Source organism: Cotesia typhae, unplaced genomic scaffold (genome assembly GCF_013202065.1).
Source record: "Cotesia typhae breed Kobodo isofemale line unplaced genomic scaffold, CoteBio_Ctyphae contig_65, whole genome shotgun sequence".
Lineage (NCBI taxonomy): Eukaryota > Metazoa > Arthropoda > Insecta > Hymenoptera > Braconidae > Cotesia > Cotesia typhae.
Window position 1 is genome coordinate 2,668,625 of NW_027423762.1, and position 26,479 is coordinate 2,695,103.

Here is a 26,479-nt window from a genome sequence, read left to right on the forward strand (position 1 = left end):
CTAGAATTTTTCTACTCAAATTAAGAATATGAAGCTCTTCAAAATTATATACTTGATTCAAGAACATTTTTTTTCTGTGTTGAAAAGAGTTTTGTAGGAAAAATTTGTACGGAAAAATGAAATTGTATTCATGTTATTTCAAGACGATTTTAGTGGGAGTTTTTGAATAACTACTTCTAATTAAAAAATATTATTATTGTTGGAATAAGTGGATTTGAAATTTGAATTTTACCATTGAATTAAACCGTATTTTTTTTTTTTTTCTTTTGAACAATAATTTATTTTCAAGTTTATTGGCATTGTTAAAAACCAAAAGCAATGGGGTATAATGTTTTACTGAATTGAAAGAATATGGAAAAAAATTATTCGTAAAAAATACAGAAATGCATTAATATATAGTTCTATAAGAATTTTGACAATTGATAATTTTAAACGGTTTTATATAATAAACTTTTCTAACGTAAAATTTATAAATTTTCTAATATTAAATTTGTTTTTTTTTTTCTTGAATATTTAGAATTTTACCCAATTTCTAAATTTGCATTTTTTCAATGTAAAATTTCCTTTTTGTGCCATGAAAAACTGACATTTTTCCTAATTTGAAATTGACATTTTTGAGTTTAAAGTTTTTAGAATGTAAAATTTACATTTATACTTACTGATAGTTCTGTACTTTTAACAGGACTTTTTTCCATGTAGGAAAGTGTTGATTGTAATTTGTAATTTGGATAGTGGATGTTTAACCGTTAAGAATTGGTTATTTTTTAAGCTCATGGTCATGGTATGCGTATTAGAATAAAGATATTAAATTACTGTACCATCATCACTCCTTAATACTTGAGCAAATCTTTCTTTTAATTAATCGAATATTATAAAGTCGGTAAAATTACGTTTAAAAATTCTGTTATGTGGATAGATACAGGTCAAACTAATAATAAAAATAAATAAAATAGAAGTGCATTCAACAAAGAAATATGAAAATATCTGATGATATTTAAATAAAATTTTTGTCAAACTATATTATTGAAGGAACTAATGAATGATAAGTGATAAATGATGTAGTTGTTATTTTGTCCAGATGGACGTTATATTCATTTTAATCTAAAAAACACAAAGAGAATGAATATTTTCGATTAAAGTGCATTAATAATGATGTTGGGTTTAATTTAAAGCATGTTTTATCATAATACTTCTATTATTTAAAATAGAAACAATATGTTAATCAATACCAATTATTATAATAATAACCAAAACAAATTTATTGTACTAAAAAAAAAAGGTTGATTATTCGAATTGTTTATAATTTGGTGCTCATATGATAAAGTCCAGTTAAATGAGTTTTATTATAAAAATAAAAATAATAATGAATAAAGTAATTAATCCGATTCGATAATTAAATGAAAATTAACAGAGTAGTTGAAACAGAAAAATAAAAAGATAAAACAACAGTAATAACAAGCAAGTGAATGAGCGATGAATTGAAAGAGAAGCTATTTTGAATACTAATATTTTTTTTTATCTGGAGTAGTTTACGGTGAAGAACTAAGCTCTTGAAATAAATAACTCGGTTTTTAGTTAAAAACTCGAATTTTCTGAAAAAATATGAAAAAAATAAAAACGACGTTGACAAGCAAATGACAGAAATACATAGTAGACGTTTAGTTTTCCTAATTTAAGCTGACACAGTGTTAGCGTCACGATAAATGGTACTGGGCAATTTCCACGCATCAATGAAAAACAATCGTCGAGGGTGAATTGCGCCCCAGCCAGTACGAATTGACTCGGAACATGACCACTGAATATTATCCGATCTTCTGTCTCTGTTTTTCCTTATCATCTTTATGATTTTTTTATGCGCAACTCTGTCATGGAAACTATTTTTTTATTAATCTATCACTTCCGCTATACGTCGAAAAATTGTCAGTTTTAACTGGGTGAAGAATTTTTTAATTAAAAATATATTCGTTTAAAAAAGAAGGATACTGTCGAAAATTTGTCTTGAGTTATTTTATGCTTGGAATCCAATTTTAAAAATTAACAAAAAAATTTATTTTTAATTTTTTTTTTTTCATGATAAAATTAAACGACATTTCACAATTTTTAGAATTTTTATAACGGATAAAATATGTCAAAAAAAATTCTACGTGTAAAAATTGTAAAAATCTTTGAGTGCAATTTTTTAAAACTTATTTTCTCTACCTAATTTATTTTTTAATTAAAATAAAAAGAAATGCTCGAAAACAATTTTTAGATTTATGAATTAATTAAATTGTTAGTTAGAATTATTGTTATGACTATTGGATTAAAATTATTCCAAGGATTAGTAAAACGACGATATTGAGATTTCATATTAATTGATTAAAAAGTTAAACTTAATTCAAAAAATTATCCTTACTTCATCGAAATTTGATGTGGAAATTTTTACAGACCAACTTCATGTGATAAAATTCAAATTTAAAATTAAATAGAAAATCGATAGTTGAAACATTTTTATGCTACGCTGGTACTATATGCGAGAGTACTTTTATCCCCAATACGCCTCGACGCAGCGAAAAAGCGGAGCAGACATTTGACTAGGCTGCTCAAAAATGTTTTTATTCTATTCTCGTTCTCCAAATCTAATGAATCGAATGAATTGAGTCACTAAAATATTTTGATTTTCGCGCTGATTATATTAAATTATAAAAAATAAAATCCTACGGAAATAATATCACTTTTCCAATAGAATGAATAATAACTAAAATAAAAAAAAAAAAAAAAAAGATTAATAGAAAAATAGCTAAACATTAATTCAATAATTTTTATAATTCCTATGAATCATAAAATTAAAATTATACATCACAAGTTAAAAGTTTTTGACATTTACAATTTTTCATAATTTTTTTAGTCATTATTTATTAGAGATAATTTTTCATCATTCTTTTTTGTTCATTTAAAATAGCAATTTTTCTACTGTAATAATTAATATTATCATTTAACCCGGTTCTCGTTAATTTTTCGCAAAAAACACTTAAATAAAAAACAACAATATACAATAGTAAAGCCTAATGTTAAAAATAAAAATTCTCTAGTCATAAAATAGAAATAGTGTCTTTTTGTCTTTATTTTCAATCCATCCACCCGGTTTCAGAAAACTCTGAAAAGCTTCTATTTGAGATAGGTATTTTGGCATTTAGCCCATTGAGATGTACACAACCCAACAAAAATAAAATGAAACAACACTAGATATCCAAGAATGAACTAAACAAAAAAAAAATTAAAAAAATTTACGGGAGAAACCCAAAACACTAACTACTATCTATGTTACAAAAAACGTATGGATTAATTTCTCAACGGTTCACGCTATTATTTGCATCTTTTTTTTTCTATTTTTTCCTATAACTAAACTCAAACACTGAAACACAAACTCACCAGTGGCCACAAACTCGCGACAATGCATAGAATCAGCTCAATTATTCCAACCATTCAACGATACGAGGGACGAGGTACCAGTAGGAGTGTTGCGCATACGTATGTGAAATAACTTATTGATAAAATTCCGCGGTTTAACTCACCTGTTAACTATCGAAACTAATCGAACTTGTGTCCCAACTTTTTTATTTATCTAAATTTTTTTTCAACAGCGATTACTTTGGCGCAAATACGGCAGTAATCACTTTAACAACTTTGCCCACGCAACTTGATAATTTATCATTTTTCGAGGAGACGTAAGTGGTACATGTTTGCTAAAATTTTTTGCCACATCGTTAGGACACTCGCGTGAAACCGAGTTAATATTTAAACACCAAATCGATAATTACACTGGCTTGGCCCAGAATATTTTTTGTTTAGTATTTCACAAACTATTTTATTATTTTAATTATATCCATTGGCACTAAAAATTTAGAATAGAGCTTGAAAATTTCTTCTATTATTCAACTCGCAGTAGCTCTGTCAACAGTAGCTATTTACATATAAATACACACTGGATCGAGTGATAGACTGGTTGAATTTAATTACTTGCTCTATTGTTTACACTGTCAAACACAACACTCCAGTAGAAATTATAGTACCGTCGATGCAAAATATTCCAGTTTTCTTGTGCTGCGACTATTGTTGAGAAAAATATAAAAAAACAAATTTATTGTTTAACCGCAACAAGGCAATAACTTTAAATTTCAAAAGATAAAACTCAGACTAAAGCTGTGTATGGACTATTTAATAACAGTACGAATATCATACACGAAAATAACTCAAGAGATATGTAAATTATCTATGAACGTACATAAGATCTAGCGAACCATTAATCACGTTTATCGGTATCTTAAATTATTTTCGCAGCTATTTCGTACACGATATTAAATAAAATAACAATTGCGATGGTCAATTGATATTAATTTTTTTTTTTTTTTTTTTTTTTCAATTTTGTGTTGAAATATTTTAAAATTTTGAATTGATATTTTAGCTTGAAGTTACAAGATACAATAAGATAAAAAATTTTAATTCCGACAAAAAAGATATCCTACAATTTTTCGTATCTTGAATACTTAACTGAGAATTTCAATTATAAACTTACAAATATTAAAACTTGAAGTTTTTAATTTTATCGAGAGAAAAAATTAAATTTATTTTGATAATTTCTTAAAATTTCCAAACTTCTATCTCAAATTAACCATTGCAATTTTCGTAATTTTGTACAGTGTAAATATGACCAAAAAATAAAAAAACAATTACTTATTAAAACACCGTAAAATTCCCAGTAAAAAATTTTTGTCAACTAGAATCACTCACTAGTAATAAAAAAAGCACATTAAAAAAAAAAAAATTTCCGAAAATTAACCACCGTAATAATTAGTATTTATTGTTGTTGTCACCGAGAGTGACAATGTCTTTAGTGACTGCACCGTTTTCGCAGTGGAATTTGACCCCTTCAATCGGGTGATACAAATAGGCGATAGAGCGAGAAACAACAAACTAAGTAAAGTGACAGTAGATGAGATTGTCACACTACACGCGGTTTCTCTATTCCCGTTCGTTACTACTTGTCTCCTAGCGCAACTGCTCTTCCACTATTCTCAAATCCAACAAACTCAAATTAGACTTAGACACCATACAGCCAGTGTCAACGTGAGATGTCAGATGTGAAATACAAGTCTACACAGTGTCAGTCAGCCTCTGTTGTCTGTAACATAGCGAGGGGTGTACAGCCTAGTCAGACACACTTCATTAAAAATGTGTGTCTGTACCTGATGTACATTCACTTATGTGATATGCATTCACATTCACATTCACATGCATATAGGCGATGATATAAATTTACTATCGAAAGCGGAGATAGTCTAGTGGAGTAGCTTTTGAGACAACGTGCGCGCACGAACTGTTCAGACCGCGGTGCGAAGGAAAACTGACGTCCTGACGGCGACAGCGCCGCATAGACGGACGTTTAACGAACCAGCGGCTATAACTACGGGGTGGAGTGTGCCCGTGGATAGTCGTCCCCGTACCCTCGTTTTAATCCACGCCACCCCGATACCACACTACAACATTTTCACCGTCTACTCTACTTTGCTCTTTACTCTTACTCTTATGATCAACAGAAGCTGTGGCACAGTGGCGACTTGTATCGTTCCCGTTCTCCCGATTCTACGCGGGCTCAGGTGTATTTGTGTGCTAAGGGTATTTATATCTTTCAGAGACTCCGCAGTTAAAGAGTGACAATGCACTTTGGCAATGAGCTTCGCTAGAGACTTTTTAAATTACGTTTCATCCAAGATTATCCGAATTTGTTTTGTACAAGTTATCGGTTTTTTTTTTTTTTTTAGTTTTTAATTGCTCTAGTGAATAGAGATGAGAGATGAATATGAGACGCAAAATTATATGAACACTAGTTTTTTATTATGAAGGGAGGCTAAATTAATGCTAAGTAATTGCGCGAGGAACTTTATACAGAACTTTAGAACACTGAGAGAATTTTGTGCTAGTATCAACGATCTTTGTATTATTGTTTTTACTATTTATATGACGGTTACTCTTATTATAATGCGGTCGTGAGAATTAACATCTTGATGGTTATATTTGTCGTCGAATGTAGTTGAATTTAGCATTCATATGTTAGCACGGAAAATTTAATTGTAGGATACCTTTTCACTTGAAATAATTTACTTATTAGGAACCTTAAGTACACGAGTCAGTAAATGAATTAAAAATGAAAAAACATCAAGCCAGTCTAAAAAAATAGATGTGAAAAATCTAACAGAATCATAACTAAAGAAAGAAGCCATTTGATAGTAAGTTTTAAAAAGTTTTAGTATTTATTTACGGACCACAATACATGAGATTTTTGATAATTTATCAGTGATAAGTAAATTTTATTAATTGAAAATCGCGTTACTAATGCCTAAAGAACGTATAAAAATTTTTTATTCCTCTAATCATTCTAAGATTGTGGAGACTGTAGAAATTTACTCGAAAAATGAGAAGTTTTTTAGAGGCACGCTCTTTGGACTTTAAGAAAAAAAAATTCTTGAAGCCAAAAAAACGTAAATATAAAAAAATTATTTTGTCTTCTAACTTTCTGCGTTACATATTTAACGTTTTTAACTTCGAATTATGAAAATTGAAAATTAAAGAGCTAAAGACTATTGAGACGAAAATGACGGATTTAAAAAAAATTTGATTCATAAAAATCTAACTGATTTGCTGTTTAAGCCTCGAAGACGTAGATCAAAAAAATTTTTTTTGTTTCAATTTTCCAACAGATTCATACATTATATACATTTTTAAGCTGATTGGAGAAAAAAATTTTTTTTTATTTAAAAACAAACAAAAATTTTATTTATTAAAATTATTAATCCACTTGTTAAAAATTTGGTTTGAAACGTAGAACATAAAAAAAAAATAAATGTCATTGGTATATACAATGTAATTAAAAAAAAACAAGAAGACGAATACTTATATCGAACATTAAGTGGTAGGGTAACATTGCATACACGTGCAGCGCTCAGATATTATTAATTCGTCATATAGATTACCATGAATACATAAACACGAACTACCCTCACGCGTATGTCATTCCATTCGACACGAGAGATTTCGATGTCAGTATCCCTACGACGGATAATAAAAAACTTATTCTGCCATATAATTCAGAATGTATTCAAATTATTTGCACCACTGGATTATTTTCGATCTCATCTAAAATTCTATAGTGATTAAAATTTATTTGGAATCACTATTTTTACTCATATATTTTACTCAGATATTTAATTAGGTGTCACTTTAACGATATTTTACAAGTTAATACGAACTAATATAGTTGAAAATAGATTTTTTATTATATAGAATTAATATAGCTGATAAGATGAGTATTAAACCAAGATCACTGGTTTAATAAATTATTTTTTTTTTTTTTTTTTTAGTAAGTATAAAATTGAAGTTATAGGTCAGTTCATGTAGAATCCAGACATATTCATTACTTCTTAATAAGAATGTTACATATGACCTAAAATAGATTTCACATTCAAATGACAGTAATATCAATTCCGTTAGCTTGAAATTTGTTGGAAATTTTTTTTTTCATTTTTCGTTGGTATAAATAAAAAAAAAAAAATACCGAACGTGAGAAACAAATTCTGTTTGTGTATAAAGTGTTTTGTCTCATTCATGACAATATTAATAGACACTTAAACTTTTTCACTGTATTTTATTATACTGTATACGAGAGAAATGAAGTTAACACAGATTGGCTAATTTATCGGCATTTAAAATATCGATTTATGCTTCGTTTGTTTATTTTATTGAATTTACTAAAAGCAAAATTACTTTAAGAAAAGTGAATTATACTCTCCAAAATGTTTTTGATTCTGGAAAAAAATTAAAAACCAACAAAAAATTCTTGAGCAAAAAATCAGTCTTTAAAATTAGTATGATAAGCTTTTTAGGAGGTTAAAAAAATTTTTTTTACTTAAGAACTTAATACCTTAACTTAAATTAAATTTTACTTTCTTTTAATGAAACAATTTAGAAAGCATGCACCCTCTATTGGAGTTCTTGAACATTACCTTTGGTCTAAAAATTATACATCAGTAAATATCAAGCCCTATCCCGTTAGGAGAAAAAATTCTTGAACCAAGAATATATTATTTTGAAATTACTAATATTATATTCAAATTAATTTTATTATCAGTGTATGGCTGGTACGGCTATCATATCAGGTTATTTGTAGACAAATTAAATTGTCTAAGATGACCATGTCAGGCCCCATCAAAAAATTTTTTCACGAGCAACTCAAGTTTGTTTTTGTATCACGTACTTGAAAAATATAACACTAAACCTATTCATTAAAAAATTGAGGTATTGTATTCTTTATAAAGTTAAGCCGAAGCTTAAAGAAACCTTCTGTAAGTGAACGATAAGAAAAACAAACATCCGATAAGAAGTTAAAAATAATTGAAAACATAAAACAGAATGAATAATAAGTTTGTTTACCAATCGAAAATTGAATCTGAATGAGGAAAAAAAATTTTAAAAGCAATTTGTCGTTATCATCACGGATCGTAAAATTTAAAAGATAACCGTGTAGTAATCCCATAGCGCGTAGAACTGGGGACAGATACGGTTGGTTTACTCGCTCCACCTCAACTTCTACCCCTAGATGGTATGCTTTCCCACTTGACACGGAAGAACGAGATGAGAGGAGAGGCCAAAGAAGAATGAGGCTGAGTCGTTTCACACAGCAGCGCCTCGCTTAATTACTAGTTACTAGTAGCACGAGTTAGAAACGTTTAGCTGCTCTCCCACACATAAGAGTGCTGAATTCACCCCCAACACCTCAGCACACCCTTCACCCCCGTTCGTCGCTATCACTACTCCGGATGGAGCTTATATTGTTACACTTCTCTAACTCGTCTTTGACATCACTATTCCCCGCCTCTCCTTTTCACCCTCGCTGCCCCTTGATTCTGTGCTACACTTCTATATAACTACATTCAACGTAACTGCGTTATTGAATCCACGATAACAAGAGAAGCGGCACTACGTTAACCTTGTTTGACGCTGATGTCGATATTCCACGTAAATTCATTTCGAAAGATCATATCCACAAACAAATATCTATATATTTATATTTATACGCAATATAGATACTTTACCTTTGTATTGTTTGTGATCTAACTGAATTAAATAGCATAAAAAAAAATTGAGAATTTTAATTTAGTATTTCCCGAGTCAGAAAAATATATTTTTTTAAGCAGACACTGAAAAAAATAAATAAAATAAAATAAATTTTGATTTAAATAAATTTGATTTGATTAAAAAATTTTCCGTCTTGATTCAAGGCAATGAAATCTTTTGAAATTACTTTCCTGATTTAAGAATTTTTTTCTTGAATTAAGTTAATTTCTTTTAATGAATTTGACCGATTCTTTCAACAAAAAAATATTTTTCCGATAATTACCAGAAATATATCGATATTGCCATTCTAATACGTCGTATCCCCCATTAAAAAAATTTTACAGCAGACGGTAAAAACGATTCATTTTTACCATTGATTGGAAGTAGTTCTTTTTTTTATGCAAAAACAAAAATCTTGAACTGAGAAAAACATTTTGGAAAAATTAATTGCGTGTTTTTAATTGAACAAAAAATTCTTGCATCAATTAAAATTTACTTAAACTGAAAAATTTCATGGTTCAAGAATTTTTCTGCGTTGTTCAAGACATTGAAATTCTAAAAAATAAATTTTTTACGTCATGAATTTTTCTCTTGGGTCTAATTTATTTTTATATTAGTGAAAGTTTATTATTCTAACCCAAATTCAAGGAAACTGTCAACAACCAAGATTTAGTTAATAAAAAATGTTAGAGTATCATATTCAAATCATCATCTGTGAAAATAAGATACATTTTTTCAAAGGGAATCCATATCAAATAAAACGGTCAAAATTGAAGATTCAAGTGAGAAAAAATGTGCTCTCGCGAATTTCCTTACATTTTTCTTATCATTTTTTAACCCAAAGTTATTATTTGTACCAGAGCGATAATGACAAAAGAAAAAAAAATCGTTTTAAGTACCGAAGGTATAAATTCGCGTGATTTATGTTCTTCAACAGCATATCAGCGATGATAAAACTTAAAATATCGTATAAATCCTACGGAAAATGAATTCCACGATACTGTAATAAATTTATAGAGCGAGCGTGTTGCGATTAATCTGCAATTAACGTGGCGCATCGCTTCCCACAAGGACATGCCCGACGTGACACGCTTCTCTCTACTTCACCGAGTGTTTCCCTCGCTCTCATATTGTTCCTCCGACTCTTTCCCTCTCTCTCGTGCCCGTGTTACGTCCTGTCGAGACCAACTAATGACACAGCCTTTCAAGCGTCGTGTAATTATGACACGAAATCGATCTCATTCACTGCTTGTATCACCCCGTATCAATATCACTCAATTTTTGCTTTCAGACTTGTGTTGGGGGGTCAAAAAAATCTATCAATTCGCTGCTTATTTTTTTTTTTTATTTTTTATTACATTCTTTAATACAAATTGTTTTTTTACCTTCGATGTGTTTTTCAAAATAAAATAATGAAAAAACGTAGTAGCCTTCAATATAACACCAAGTGACCATCATTTTTTTCAAACTATCAACATTTTCGCATTGTAAGAAAACATAATAGCCCATGGCAACAATAGAAAGTAAGAAATTTCTATGAAAATCTTGTTGAGTGCAATATCGCCTGTCGTTGTGTATAACAACTTCAATCACAAGAGTAACATTTTATAAATATATATAACATTTACCTTAAGAAGTAAAGCAAAGGTAAAAAAGATGAGCAGTCGTCAAGATAGAATATAGAAATAGAGAAAAATACGATACAAAAATGTCCTTGGTTACCGAGCATACGAGGGTTATCGGATAGCAAATCAAAGCGCTACCATTTCATATGAATCTCTGTACTGCGTATGTGATAGTCATGTAATTCCGGAAAACGACAAACGACTAAATTTATCTATGGATCCAACGATGAAAGGTACTACGCCTGAAACGTATTCAATACGATCATGGGGCCTATTCATATCACTATCCTACTATGTGTTTATATATATAGCCATGGAAACTTACAATAACTAAACAATTTTTATTGCTTGTCATCGAGAAATTGATTTTTAATTTACCAACCGGTCGATTTGATATGTAATGCATGAATCCCTTCAGTTATATGAAATAGTAGGTGAAATAATTTTTTAAAAAGTTTTTTTAACGAAAAAACCCGTTAATATTGAGAAGCTTCATCGTCTTGATTTAAATAGAAAAATTTTTAACATAAGAATTTTTTCCTGGTTCAAAAATTATTATCTTGAATCAAGTTATTTTGCACGCCTCATAAGCGAAGGGGATGAAGTTGTGCTCTACACTGGCCTTAAAAAAATCAAACGATTTCTTCAACTAAAACTGTCTCTATTTATTTTCTATTGCACTTGAAGAACAATATTTACACATAAATGTCTTGGAAAAACATTAGTTTCAACACTTATGACATTTTTAAAAAAACATTTTACTCCTTAAATAAATAAAAAAATGTTTAAAAAAATTATTCCGTGGACGCCCGGCTGTCAAATTTATGTATGAAAACTGGCGTAAGATTTAAAAGGATTTTTTAAAATCTTACACAAAAAAAAAAATTAACTTGATTCAAGAGAAAAATTCTTGAACTAAGAATATAATTTTGAAGAGGCTAATTGTCTTAAATCAAGACGGAAAATTCTTGAATCAAGTAAAATTTCCTTAAATAAAGAAAAATTTTCTTAAATCAAGAATTTTTCTCCTCAAATCAAGAATATTAAGGTCTTCAAAAATATATACTTGATTCAAGAACTTTTTTTTTTCTGTGTATTTTAATCAATTTTATTATGAAAAATAGAAAATGAGATTATGAGGCGTGCACTTTTGGAATTTCCAAACTTCTTTTTTTTTTAATGCCTGTCAATGGATTTATTGTGATTGGCGATAATTGACCAAATCAAAAGTGTTTTTAGCAAGTAAAAATGAGCATAAAAATCCATGAATTAAAAGTCACTAATTGTCCTTATCAAGATTTATTAACCGGACGGGATAGTATTAACCTAATTTAATGCGTTACTTGTACCATTTCAAGGTGTAATAGTCGAGAGAGCACACAGAAGAGACCAACAAAGGGGCATCAACACGTTAATCATTATATATTGGGTTTCGTCTGGTACCTAGACCAGCATAGTGTATCTTGAGTCACTGTTTATGTATTGACTGGACGGGCGATGGGGTTCGTAACATGCAGGTTATATCAGTTTCCTGTATATATATATATATTGTCTTTATCTATGCATATAAGTACAAAGTGATAGGGTGAAAGCTATATAACATGTACAACCTGAAAGGAAATCTGTTGTGATGATGGCTTATATGCGACGACGACGACGACGACGACGTATATACAAGTCCCGAATTGATTGACTGATAGTTTGATGGGTTGATGCTTAATGGACGCAATATTCGTTCACGTCGACTCTTAAACTAAGAACTTCCTTAACTGAGCCTGTGATGGCTGTTATTTAACTGCGACAATTTCGCGAATATCTTTGTAAGCCTACGGCCTAAAAAATTTACAGTGGTGTATTGTAAATAATTGAGTAATTGCTGGAGATAAATAAAGATAAATGTCGGGGTTATGAATCACGGTAACATTATCACTATCCCGTGTCACGTGAAATTATAAAAAGTTTCGGCTCGTTTTTTTACATATCTAATACCCGGCAATTGAGGTAATAATTCTTTCATGATTTATAAAAGTTTCAAGAAATCCTAGACGATGTTACGTTACGCTCGCGACATGCAGAAATCAATATATGATTCATAACGTGAGCGGTTAATCGTTAACGATTCATTTAATTCTACTGCAGCCAGGCACGAATCTTCTTGGAAAAATAGATTTAGTTAAATAACACCGGGGTATTATTATGTTTTGTTTTATGTTTAGAGGAAAGTAGCACGAACAATTAAATATTTAAGTCGTTGTGTTTAGAAGATTTCATACTTTTATAGGTTTCATTATTTTTTCGAAGTGATTCGTAAAAAATTTACTTTAAAAATAAAAAAGTCTCGATCCGATGTTTTTTTTTAAATTAAGTTGAATATGAATGCACGGAAAAAAGAAAACTCGAAAAATTACAGTATAAAATGTAAAATCGGTCCCGTCATAATCAAAACTAGAAAAATTACAGTCTGAAATAACATTTTTCTAAATTCAATTTTTTAATTTAATATTCAGAGCTTTCAATGTAAATATTACATTCTAAAATGTAATTCTTATAAAATCTGTAATAATTACATTTGAAACTGTAATTTTTCCAATTTTCATCACGAAGCGCCACGTTGCATTATATACTGTAATTTTTCGAGTTTTCTTTTTTCCGTGTGATTTTATTCATAAAATAATACTTCAATATAGAGACATGGTACTGAATATTTCTTGCAATTTAGTTCTAATCTGTTCAATTTTTTTCAGTATTACGATTAAAAAAAATAACAATTAATTTAATATTTGTATTTATTATTATTAAAAAATAGTTCCTACATAATTTAGATTTATTATTTATATCAAAATAAAAAGATTAAATTTGTTTGCTAAAATTTCATATCCCGCGACTTCACAAGAATAATTTAAATGAATTTTAAGACTGTTAATAAGTATACAACACTCATAAAAGTTTTTGAACTGTTATTAATGGTATCAAAGACTAAAAAAATTGAATTTGTCTACAAAATTTCCGACTAGATATTATAAAAAAAAAAAAAAAAAAAAAGTAAGAATTAATAAAAAAGCAGAGAATTAAAGTAAATTATGAACATAATATAATAAAACGTACTATAATTGAGACAATGTTAAGCTAAAAGAGAGGAGAATAAAATAAAGCAAAAAAATGATTGCATTAAGAGAGTTAAGAAGATTTGTTATTTTCACAAGTACTTTAGACATTATAATATATTTTTCGTCTCATCCTCTTGATGCTAACACAGCTATTCCTCTTGTGGGAAAATTACTACTCTTGCGTGAGTCTCGTGTAACATGCTGCGCTTTAACAAGACTCACGACTGACTGTGGCTTCATTTGCATTCATTTCCACCAACATAATACGAACTAAGACTTGTTACTGTACAGCTACAACCCTGAAATCCTCCTCAACTCCTCAATTCCTCTCTCTATTCTTATTCGTTGTATTTAAACCGTACCACCACTAAGCCGTTAATTTTTAACTCAAAAATAAGCCACTGCATATATAATAACGTTTAAAATATTAACATCCCTCGAGATAACAAATCAACTATAAATTTAATGAAAATTACAACTATTATTTTTTAATGTAAATTATTTCTAATTTTTCATTCCTTTTTAAGATTAAGAACTTATCTTTTTATGAAATATTTGATATACCACATATTAAAAAACTTTCTTAATATAAAAAAACATTCCTTACAAGTAATCATCTCAATTTTATTTATAAATCTCTTTTTGTTTAATTTCACTTAATTTGATCATAAATTATAAATTAAAAAACAAATTGCATTAAAATTATCAAAACAATTTCTAAATTGACATTATTTACACTGCAATAATCACTAAAATTTTCAAAAGTTACAAGCTGAACTGATATTGATCAATATTTCAGAAATTATTCAAGCAATAAGACTTCCCAAGAAGAGATATTGTAATATAGCTTGATAAGTCTATAGATATATACCGAAGGATATATCAGAACGTATTTGGCTTGATATGGTCATATCAGCTCATATATAATTTTTTGATCAAAAGTAGTGTTGAAAATCTCCGACAGTGGACGCACGATTGCTGAATTGTCTCCTTACGATAAAGTTAAGTTAGAGATGTTAACTTAAATAATAAAAATCAGTTTTTGACTCTTATGAGAGATTTATATGACATTTGTTTTTAATTCAATCAACTGCTAAATTAATTTTTTTTTTTAAGAAAATATGTTTATTAACGTACACATTTCTTTAAAAAAATAAAAATTGCTTTTTCTACTATTGATATATAAGTAATTGAATTTAGAAAAAAAAATTGCACTCAGATGCTACTACTTCGTGTGACGTACAGATCTCAAACAAAATAGATAGAAGGATTGAAACATTTTCGTATATTTTCAAAATTTTCAGATAACCTTTTACCATCATTTCTCTTTTTTTTAATCACCAGTGTTTTTATTTCGTAAATTTATAAATAAACTATACGTTAAAACGATACCAGTAAAAAATATTTCCTTTAAAAATAAAAATATCTACAACGAATTAAAAACTTATCAAACCCGGCAATCAACAACACACCCATCACGGGAGTATTGAAGCTCATGTTTCAAAACTTTTGAAAAACGTTCGAAATCCGAGTAAAGCAACACGAGAGTGAGGTGAAATTGGTGAACGACCCCCATGTGGACTCTAGGCAATTACATCCACCGGATTTGTAACTCTCTCCTCCACTTCATCCACATATATGCATACATCGGAGATTAGGCAACAATATTACACATAACCCGTAACTGAAAACTCTCCAAGGAGCAATGAAACAAACTCTACAATGATACCCATAATATAATGAACCACAGCCGGTATTTAATATCACAGGTAATTGGTGTCAACCTTAAACTCACAATTAATTGAATAATCACCGGTTGAAATGTCTAGCTAACCCGGTTCGGTTATACTAAATTCACATCAGTGTTCAGTCGAGTATCTCAGATTCTACCCGAGATCCGAATAGAGGTACGGAGGCGGATAGGACTGATGAGGCTTATTTGGAGCGGGAAATCAAATTGATCAATCCACCCGTGACTTGTTTAACTGTTATCTCAAGGGGTGACGTCTCTGAGCAGAGTAACATTTCCTTATATCATCCTGATAAACTACCCACCAACATACAGCGAATAGAAGTAGCTGTAAAAGATGTTTCGGGGAGTGTCGGAGCTGAATGAATGAAGGAAGACATAAATGCTCGAAGGAGGATGAGATAAAGACTGAGAGAAAGAAAAATGCAAAGGTTGTATAATCGGCAAGGAGCTTACGCTACAACCAAAATTCAAAGCAATCGGCACTAGTACAGTAAGCAAAACAATGGTGCTCACTAGCACGGCAACTATGCACACAACCAACTTTGACTCCAGGGCTTCCTTATCTTCTTGAAGCCAGCTAGATATTTAAACTCTGGTACTGCACTATAGATAGTAGATATTCAACTTCTCATGACACCGTACCAACTACAGTACAGTGCATCTACTTTATACACACATAAAACTGTTTTTGTCTCACCGTACACGACACACCATTTACTATTTACTATTACTTCTCTCTCTTTGACTGCTTGCCGTTTGCTGTTCATCTTATTCTCCTTCTTTGTTTCTTGCAATAATTTTACTCTCGCTCTTACACATCATGTGTTATATATTATATTATTTTATGCATATATATTTTATCTGTATAGTGTACGTATGCATTTAATACGATTAAATTTGAAGCCTTTACTCTTCACCTCAATTACGAAATTCACTAACCGATTTCATCCCCGTTTTACCTTGGCTGTAATAACGATGCCGTGGCACCAGTTGGCTTAGCCATTCAACCAAAATAATTATTGTCAATGACCTGGAAATCAGCATTGCTGATTAAATTTGTGTATAATAAACTTCTACTGAATTATTTAATAAAACCCTTTCGGAAAATAAAGGTTCTGTACGACAATTTAAAATGTTTTAATATTGAATATCACGTTATCTGTTTTCGGAGTATTGAAGTTTAAATTTAAAGTACAAACATTAAGTTCTCAGAAAATATATTATTCGTCATGTGCATTAATGGGATTGAATTTTTTAACATACAATAAATTATTTATTGCGGGTTGAAAAGAGGAAATGTTTTATTTAAACGTCATTTAACTTATTGTAAATTAATTCAACTCACAATTGCAAGGAAATGAATTAACAAAAATTTTCAATTTATCAGAATGAAATCCACTTTATTCGAGAATAATTAAGTTAAAAAAAAATCTTCTGACTTTACAATTGGAGTTCAGAGTTAGTAAAATGACTATTGCAGCTGCACTATAGGAGTTATAGGCAAAGTAAACTGCTAAGAAGAGAGCTGAGAAGTTGAACTCGGAAAAACAATCGAGAGTGCAGAACTGCTATCCATCTTGGTTAGATCGTCGGCGAGAAAGAATGGTCAATTCTAAACTCTAGGTGAATGAAAATGTAAAAAGCAAAGTAAAGCTCAAGAAGAAAATTATAGTGTGTAACTGACGGGTTGTCGCAAAATAAAAAGAAGTTACTCTGTTGGTTTTCTAACGACTGTCCTGGGATTCTGTCCCTTATTCTCTATCTACTTATTCTTTTCTGTCTTCAGTTTTGCAATAGTACTAGTGCAACGTTTAGCATCACTTCCAACTGTCTGTCGCAGAGTGCACCACCTTTGTGTTAGGTTACACTGAATACGAGTATGCAATGTCGAGTTAAGAAGCCCGTGGCTTAATGCAAGTGAATTCATCTGCTGATAATTTATTTACTTTTCTCATTTTTCTTATTCTCCGTCTCTCCGTCTCCATCACTTCCTACACTCATACTTTTGCAATTTTTAAAAAAAGAATTTTATTCTGCTTCCGACAAAAAGGAACACATCACTATCGTGTACCCTTTGTTAGCAAAGCTCTATAACTCAGCCATATTTTTTACTCTAGTTTAAGTGCGTTAATATTTTAAGTCTACTTGAGTTTTATGTCTAGTACTCTTTACTGCTATTGTATTTTTAATATTTGGAATTTTACTAAAATTCATTTTTCTTAAAATCGTTCAATAATAGATGGCTGACTCACCCGTGAAAAAATGTTGACACAAGGCCATGTATGTAACGAAAAAAAAAATTATAATTTTTTATTTTTTCTAAAAATGTATACGTCAATTAACATATCATATGAAATTAAAATTTAATGTCAGATAAACTTCTTAATAAAATTAAAAAAGTTTATTTTATTTTATAACTTTTGTCCCCAAATTTAACTCTCTTGTGAGGAGAAAATTTAAAGATCGTATGCCCTCTTTCGGATATTTCCAACACTATTCTTGATCAAAATATCAGAAAATTGTTCACGAGCACTTTTATTGATTTTTTAAACCATGAAATGATTCACAACAACTGAAAAATAATAATCCATTTTTTGGAAAGAAATTTTAACTCTTGACAAAAATGAGTCTTATCAATTTCACCATCTCTTAATTTTCACAGTATTTGAAGATTACTAAAAAATTGGAAAAAATTTTTTATTTTGATTAAATAAAATTATTCAAGTTTAAAATGACAAAGAAGTTTTAGTATTAATTTCAAAATAAGAAAATTCCAAAAAATAAAGATTGATTAAAAACTTTATACAGACAACTGGGATCATAAGTTCCATTAGCAAAAAACAAAAAAAAATTTTTCAGAAGAAAAACACATTTGTCTTTGATCTTACCACGGAAGCGGCGACATATGTTTCGAGTGATACTCATTCATAAGTGCATTAATAATAACTCACAGATGACAAGTACAAAATAAATCATTGATATTAATCAAATTTGAAAAAACTTTCGAATTTAAAATAAGACTACTCACATATTTAAAATAGTTTTTGAAGATCAAAATTCATTTGAACTAATTTGGAATAAAAATAACTTTAGTTAGGTATTTGGATGTATAATAAGGAATAAAACACAAACAAATAACTTTGTAATAAAAATAATTTCGAGCAAAAGATTTTTCAGATCCTAAAAATAATATAATTTGTGTGTGTATTATATTATAAATATATAAAGTACAAGTAGTACCATCAGCATTTCTGACATTTTCACAAATGACAGTTGAGAGTAAGTTGACTGTTGTAGCTGTTTGTGAAATTTATACCACAAACTTCATCTCTCCAAGACAACATCCTAGCGCTCATCATTTATATACATATAAATTTGCTGGTACTTATCTCCAGTGCGACAAAACAGCAGCTATTCTCGACATTTCCCATCGACGTAAATGAGAAAAGACACTCGTCGTTCGTCCTCAGTAGTATTACGCCATTCCCTATACTACATCAAATGGAATTTCAACAAAGCAATAGAAGCCCATATAAATTAAACTTTTCTCGCTATTTCATTCACTTCAATAATTTTATTTGCAACCATGGAGCTTCTATCATCTGTTTTAATCACATGAAACTTTTAATTCTTATGTCATTGAATATTTGTAAGCTATTTATACTTATTTCTTCTATTTCGTTCAATAAAATGTTTTATGGCAATTAAATCCCTACTTTCAAAGTTTCATCTCAGAATGTTGCATAGTATTAGAAAAATGTTTAAATATTTTCTAAACCAAATTACATATTTTGAGAACAAGCACTAGAAGTCAAGATCACAACTTTTTGACAGATTAAATTATACTTGACAGTCATAGTGTACATAAATGATACAAAAAGCACACAATTGAAACGAAAAATAATCACTGAGACGTTATCTAATTGTTTTTTAATCAATTAATTGCTATTGTTGTATTAAAAAAGTGATTTTGATTGGTTCAATTGTGAATTTTTCAAGTCATTATAAAGGAATAAACATTATAACTTGTGAAAAAATCAATTTTTCAATATTCTTATCTGCCTTATGGAAAGCTGTAAAAGTAAAATTGCAGTTTAACATTGTTTTGTTTAATTATATTTAATTTTTTTCGGTTTGCAGTTGGAAAAATTTTTTGCCTTCCTATCAGCTAAAATAAAAATTCCTAAATATAGTTTAAATATAGCTAATACTACACTTAATTTTTTGGTAGTTGATCGCTGGTAATACAATCTTTAATTGGGTTTTTTTTATGATTCTCATATTGGAAAGAAAGAGGGCGTTCTATTCGTATAATAATAAATACTATCCACAAAAAAATTTAAACAAGCTCTAATATTAAATTGTAAGTATAATTAATTATTTTTAATTTATTTGTAATTAACTGGTTATAAAAATTCTTTTTTTAATTTTTTTTTATAATGTAAGGTGGGTAATTTTTTTTTCTATCGACTTTAGATATAAAATCATTAAAAAATTGAAAATATTATTAAGGTTATTAATAAAAACTCGTTATCTATTAAAACTTTACTTTGATGAATTTACATATAACACGAGCGTATGAGGTATGCATATTTAAATTAACCAAATTTTTTTGTTATGACAAAAAAAAAATATCGAACAAATTTAAATAAATAAATGAAAAAAAATTTCACTTCGACAAATAATTTTTTTTCCTTTTTTACTCAAAAATCTTTCGTTGTATTTATAACTTCAACAAATGAAGTTGTCATATCACAAAAAATAACGTTAAAATTGGATGCTTTTCTGGATTGTAAAAACTTTTATTTATATTTAGCTAAAAAATCCAGCTACAAAACACTAGATTGAATGTTTAACCAACCTAAAATTAAAAATAAAGCTAAAAAGATTTTATTAAAAGTGGCGAGTTAAATAACTCAAAAACAAACGGGAAAAAGTATAGAGTAGTGTCATATGGATGCCGGAGTATACGATTCCACTTTGATGTACATGTAGAAATCGGAATGCGAGAACATCTATCGTGCATTGGAAAATAAAACTCGTGGATGGACGTATGTATAACACATATATGTACGTATCAGACAGAGACAGGTACAATGATTTCGGACGTGGACTGACACAATTGGCACCTCGTCACGTCAACTCGTCAGAGGGTAAATCGATCGACCGGAAACACGATATCGCATTCTCCTATCGAAATATCCGGAATGACCGATACGAGTTCGAGATGACCGGACAAGGGTCCAAAAGGTCGCTCGGCATTGAAAGCTATTCAGCTAGTGTAGTGTAGTTCAGTGTGCTGTAGTGGTTGACGCGTACTCTAGATGATAAGTATCACCGTGTCATTTTACCCCCTGTCCATACAAATGCCTGTACACTTATAAGTATATATATTAGGGTAGTCTTCTCCAAACATCAGCACAAAAAATAATTCTTTTCAGGTCACAAGATTTTTAAAAGTTTTCAAAAATGTCAAAATTATGAACATTTTTAAAATTTCAACTCAATATTTTTATTCTTGAATGTTGCTTAAGATTTTATAAATTTTCAAATTTTTATTATTTAAAAAGGAATAAAAATAACAAAATTGAGTATTATAGAGTAAATCGATTTGTTATTAAATGCCGGATAAATATTTTTCAATTAAAGCTTAGTAGTTTTAATTGTATTTCTTACTTTTATTTATACCTCGTACTTCATTTCTTTTCATTAGTGTATAAGCTTTGAAAAAAAAAAAAAAAGTTTGTTGATATTCATATTCAGAAGTCATTTGAAAACATTTTTAAGACACACATTGAAAATTAAAAAAATTTGGAGCGAACTTTAAGAATAAAATATCGACTAAATTTCCAGAATTTCCATAATTCTAAGCTTAAAAAATAATGCAATAAGAAAAAAAATTAAAAATGAAAAAAGTTAAATTTTTGACGATTTTGAAAATTTTTAAAAATCTTGAGCAATCCCCAAAAAATTTTCTTCATAGACTCAAAATATAAAAAAATTTGATTCTTTTGGGCCACCCTGATATATGTATATTACGTAGGTTCGTGCAGATGTAGATATGTTGAATGTATGTTTGAAAATCGAGAAGAGACAAAAACAAACTTAGGACAATAAAGATTGATGTATTGTTGGAATACAGGATTGGAGGTAGTTACCCAAAATGCTTCCCCTCGATCGGAATCGAAACAATGGCCTAATTAACGCGGAAAACGACGACAGCAGTCTATCTGCAATACTATCCACCCTGATACCTGCATCTTCATCAGACTGTACCTACAATCTACAATTTACATTTAAAGCAGCTGTCTGTTGTAAGCCCACCGCGTAATTGGAACTACTTTGGAGGTGTTACGCGCTCGCATCAGGTTTTCAGCGACGACAACAAGGCCGAAACTAGGCCTTATTCCATGGTTTGTGGATGAACTGTCCTGCTTATTCGCTTGATCTCTTGCAGCGCTTTTATCTCGATTTTCCGCACAAGTAAATCGAACGCATGTGCGTGGGTGGTCTCACATGTTTGTTGATTGACAATCGACTGTTTTATTGGATACATTTTGGGTTTATAGTGACTCTTTTAATGAGAATTCCATTGCGGATTTCACTAGTGGAGATTCGTTGTTTGGCGGTAGAGAACATATAACTGACTTGAAAAAACGGATTTTGTCAGATAAAAAATAGGTGCTGGTGAAAATGAATTTTTACTATTATTTCGTTACATTTTAGGGTCAGTTTTTCAATCAATGATAATTCAACTTTTAATTAAACTCACAGAAAAAAAAAATTGAAAGATGAAAATTCTTGAAACTAGAAAACCATTTTGAATAGTTTTATCGTTTTTATTTAACTAGGAAATTTTTTGAATTGGAAAATTTGTGTCGATTCAATGTTACTTGATTCAAGAATTTTTTGTTCAATCAAGACAATTGAATCACAAGCCAAAATAACTCTTCAAAAAAATTTTTCTCTCGAATTAAGTTAATTTTTTTTTTTTTTTAGAGTATACATTAAATAGGGTAGAAGTACTGGTTTTAGCGATTTTAGGACAATTTTTCCCCACTTGATATTTTATTAAATTTGTAAAAAATTTAACTATTCAAGTAGAATTTTTATAGAATTTATGAATGAGTACATTTATACGAATTGAATCCATAAACTCTTGCGTTTTATAGAAATATTTATACAATAATTTGAAAATAAAGTGGCCAAAAAAGGTACACTTGCCACAAACGGTACTTCTACCCTATAAATGTGAATATTAGTTTTTTATATATTTACCTGTATGTTTTTATATTTTTTTCCAAAGAAAACAATTGTTGAAATTCATAAATCAATCAATAAAAGTTAGTTTTCATTAGCAAATTATTTTCCAATTTCTAATCTTCATATTTAAAACTATAATGAATTATTCAATTTTTGATCGGAAAATTTAAATTGAAAATTGAATTTTTAGATTTCAATTTGAAATTTATAAGTTAATAAATTCTCAATTATGTTCAAATTTAGTAACCAATGTTTAGTAACCAATAGAAACTTAATTCAATTACATGTAAATAAAAGTTTATCTAATGAATATGTACATAGATATGAGAAGTTAAATAAGCAAAACAACAATACTCATAATGAGCTAAAATAATAAACTTCTACAAACTTCGGTACCACGAATCTGGAATTTAACATGTAAACATCATATTCCACTAACAAAGAATTAGCTATCTTGATTACGGCTCTAATTGAATTGTGAATCCCCTATTTAGGGTCGCGTTGATAATAATAACTGAAATTTTTTTCAACGTACATACACTAGAAGAAAATATTTTTCTACACCACGGCGTAACTATTGAAATGTTTAATATAAAGATAAAATAAAATAGCAGACACACCTAAATTGCGAACACTTCATTTTTATTCGAACACGAGATCATATATAGTATGTAGAAGTAAAAAAGAATCTTTGGTGAGAATAATACGATCGACGTGGGATCTTCTATGTATGAGAAGCCCGTTAACCTGAAATTGAAGAGTCAGGAATAATAATTTCAGAATCTCGTTATACACATATATATTTAATACATAGTTTGGTTGAGTGCAGTGTGGATATAGAAAGGAAAGGGGAGGTGTAACAATCGCGGGAATAATGAGAATAAGAGTAAGAATCCGAAGAAAGGTGTGAAAGAAAGAGAATACGAGGTGCCGACACAACCACCACTGGCACACCAAATGTATTATATCCCTCACGGAAGTTAAGCTTTACTGGTATGAGGATTGGCCTCCTTCGGTGAAAATCACGAACGAAGTAGTTCGCGACCCGGACGCGATAAATTACGCTCATACGAGTTGAGACTCGATTTCACGTCACGCTTCTGAATAAAATTCCCCCGTAGCGTTATGTTAGAGAGTAACACCACCACCGATTGACTCGTTTTCGACCCCCGTAGCGAGTGATAACTGAAATGTCTCGTGACCTTCTGCTGTTGCTGACAATTGTCCGCCTGATTCATTCAGACCGGAAAAATGATTATATAAAATATAAAATACACTGCAAGTGGCTATTTTCAAGAATTGTGGCTACACTAGCACAATTTTCAAGTCGATCAATAAACATTACCATTGTAAATTTACTTTTTTTAGTTAACTTTTTTGTTGAATGATTTATCATCATCTTTGTACAACATTTCGTCTTCTTCAAGACTTTCTCAAGAACTGTAATAAAAATGTTTTTAAATTTATTTTACTTTACTATTAATTTTTCAAGAAATACATTCACTAAATTTTTGTATTTTTCTTTTGAATAAAAAATTATCCATTAAATAAACAATGGTTGATAAAATATAAAACAAATTCTTACAAAATTGAATTTTTCCAACTCTAAACATATGCTGAAGCAAAAATGTTTTGAAAAAAAAAAAAAAAATATTTTTCACAAAAATTATTTTCTTTAACAAATCAACAGATCAATAGACAACCAAAAATTATTAAATATAAACATTAATACAATAACTTTTAATTTATAAAAAATAATTTTCAATTGATAATTTTTTCTGTTTTATGATTATTTTAATTATTTTTTTTCATATGGAGAGGCAAGGCGAGTATGTGAATTTACCAAACTTTTGGCGCAAATAGATATAGAGTTAACATGTGAACAGTATCACGATCACACCCTACTCTGAATATCTAGGCAGTCACGCCGGAGGGAAGTCAGTTGTGACAAATGCTACCGCGATGTGATTTGTCTTCTACCCATTGTTCAATACACGTGAATATCAAAATGACAACTTAAATGTGTGCTGGTTATATCCAACGAAATTTCATTAGTCATAATATGAAAAATCCATTTTTCTCGCGTACTATAAACTCGTAAAATTCATTAAATCCTTTTTATATTCAAATTTTTCATATTATATATCTATTACAAAAAAAAAAGAGGAAAAAATTGGATTATAAAATGCAAAATAAAGGGCTCGCTATTCATAGAATTTTCTAAAAAGTTTCATAAAAATGAAGTTTCAATTATCTCTCACGTTTCAGTTCAAGAAGTTTTATATAGAACAAGTGACACTTGATGTCGAGTTACCCGTATTAATTTAATCATAAAACTTGCTCTCAATAATAAAATGATATTCATTTTCTATTAACTTCATTTTCAGGTGTCGTTGAAACTTCTGTTAAATAAAAAACGCAACATAAAAATTTATAAACTCCAAAATTTTGAACCTACAGCAAAAAAAATTTCTCAATTACTCATTGAAAGTTTTAATTAAACAACTCAACCCAAATTACAAAGATGTTTACACAGCAGTGATCTATTCGCACGGTTGATCAGCTGCTAAATAGAGCTTTTAGAAATAAACCAATTTACATTAAACCATTCCTTTATATGCACGCATATGGGAATTTAGTTAAACACACATGTGATAATTTAACATTTACACACATAAATTATTCACATATACACACACAGACAATAGTAAAGTGGCTGAGCTTCCGAATAGTCTCATTGTGGTCTGTTCAAGCGAAATCTAACTCTGTCCTTCCCTTTCTCTGGTGTAAGCTATTCACAAAAAGAGCTATTGCATGTGAACATACTATACATATGGCATTGCATAGCATAACATAGTATAATATAGTACAGTACAGTACAGTACAGTAACTGGTGGGAGAAAGAGGAGTGATGTGACACTAGAATCACGTGTCCATCTTCGTGCACGTGTGCACACATGTACGTATGCGTGTTGCTGGCGTCTATGATCCTTACGTGTGACAACCATTAGCATTCTATGTGGTAATTCAGACATTGCGTTCAATGACCATGCGACATATTCAAATTAGCTTAATGACAAAGATAGATATACATATAATTCACATATTTGTCTATGTATGTGTAGATACGTAAAATAGCTATTAAAGGTTTTAATGCATCACTGTGACGAGCAGTCACAATAAATGTACTGCTCTAATTGTGCGATTTAACGCTAAGCGCTCGAAATAAAAAAAATATAAATAGCGTCATAAATGGAGGATACATTTATGGCGTGTGTGGGGGTGTAAGTGTGTGGGTTCAATATTGGATAGTTTGTGACCGTGTGTAAATATCCGTGTAATTCACATGTTTATTATTCATTCATTCATAATTTACTCTCGCTTTTTAGACTATCGTTCTCCATTAAACACAATATTAGCCCCGCGTGACACTTAACTGCAACGGTTTTCTCATCGTGCCTTGCATAACACCCATGTCGTCGTCCTCCTCCTCCTCCTCCTTCTCATCCTTGTCGTCTTTTACACCCTGCAACTGCCAAAGTATTATGCAAATTCTACTCTCATATAACCAACCCTGCGCT

The 26,479-nt window shown here is 29.7% G+C and overlaps 1 protein-coding gene across 2 annotated transcripts in view; it reads right to left on the bottom strand.

The window, feature by feature from the left end:
- Positions 1–25,510, bottom strand: part of LOC141532589 (neurotrimin) — a 358,743-nt gene extending 333,233 nt beyond the window's left edge. The window contains exons 1-2 of one of the 2 annotated variants that reach the window (XM_074251005.1): positions 4,714–5,112; positions 3,555–4,089 (exon numbers count right to left, since the gene is read on the bottom strand). The gene's annotated coding sequence lies outside the window, so the exon portion shown is untranslated. Of the gene's footprint in view, positions 1–3,554; positions 4,090–4,713; positions 5,113–25,409 lie in introns of those variants that run through there. The other variant, XM_074251006.1, reaches the window with a different exon arrangement.
- Between the last annotated feature and the right edge of the window lie 969 nt (positions 25,511–26,479).